This window comes from Gavialis gangeticus, unplaced genomic scaffold (genome assembly GCF_001723915.1).
Source record: "Gavialis gangeticus isolate Ggan-Ray unplaced genomic scaffold, GavGan_comp1, whole genome shotgun sequence".
In the NCBI taxonomy this organism is placed as follows: Eukaryota; Metazoa; Chordata; order Crocodylia; family Gavialidae; genus Gavialis; species Gavialis gangeticus.
In genome coordinates this window covers 41725067-41725938 of record NW_017729008.1, presented here as the reverse complement: position 1 = coordinate 41725938, position 872 = coordinate 41725067, and the positions used below count along the sequence as shown (strand labels likewise).

Below are 872 nucleotides of genomic sequence, written 5' to 3'. Positions count from 1 at the left end.
TCGTCTAACTAGCATTTTTCAGTGCAGTACCGATACACATGACACTGGAGTCTGCTGCAGCATGGTAATTACTAGTGTGTAATTACAGCGTGTTGGGGCAGCCTCGATGCATGTGTCTAGGTGCCCCAGATGCCCAGTGGTGCCCGAGACAAATTTTTGCCATGTATATGGTCTGGTCTCAGCATGGAGAGTATTGGGGCATGATCATAGACTCATAAAAAATGGGGTTGGAAAGGACCCCAGGAGGTCACCTCTAGTCCAACCCCCTGCTCAAAGCAGGACCAGCCCCAACTACATTGTCTCAGCCAATGCTTTGTCTACCTGGGTCTTCAAAACCATTAAGGATGGTCCTCAATGAAACTCAAACTCAGGGAAGGACCGATCCTTGTCAGCCACAGGAATCATAGCACCCAGGAGAGATGCAGAACAAATCTAGGGAGGGCAGAGGGCCAAGGACACTGACCCAAGCCTTTTTGCAGGCTCCAGGCATAGGAATGCTTGATTTTTGGACTGTTTTATACAGCAGGATCTCCCATTAAAAAAAAAAAATGCAATCTAACAGGGTTTTTTTTCCCACTCTTTTTAATACACCAGTGGTTAACACCCTCTGCCTTCGCCAGCTTGAATTCTTAAGGCACAAGTCTATGTTTCCAGGGAGCATGTTCACACATGTCAGCCGTGTCAGAGCAAGCTTCATCACGCACCGAGGGAAACAGTGTTGTTACCGCTTCGAGCATCAGGCTTTTTTTTTTGGAAAGAAATCTGCAAGTGATACCATCCGGTTGGAAACCAGGCAGTTCAAAATGATGCTTGGGAGTCCCAGCACTTATATCTGTCCTCCCCCCCTTCCTCCCCCAAAGGCCTCTGATGGT

General features: G+C 47.9%; 1 protein-coding gene across 1 annotated transcript in view; it reads right to left on the bottom strand.

Moving 5' to 3' along the window:
• The window catches only part of LOC109292083 (collagen alpha-1(VII) chain-like), a 262997-nt gene that overhangs the window by 7017 nt on the left and 255108 nt on the right, over nt 1-872 (bottom strand).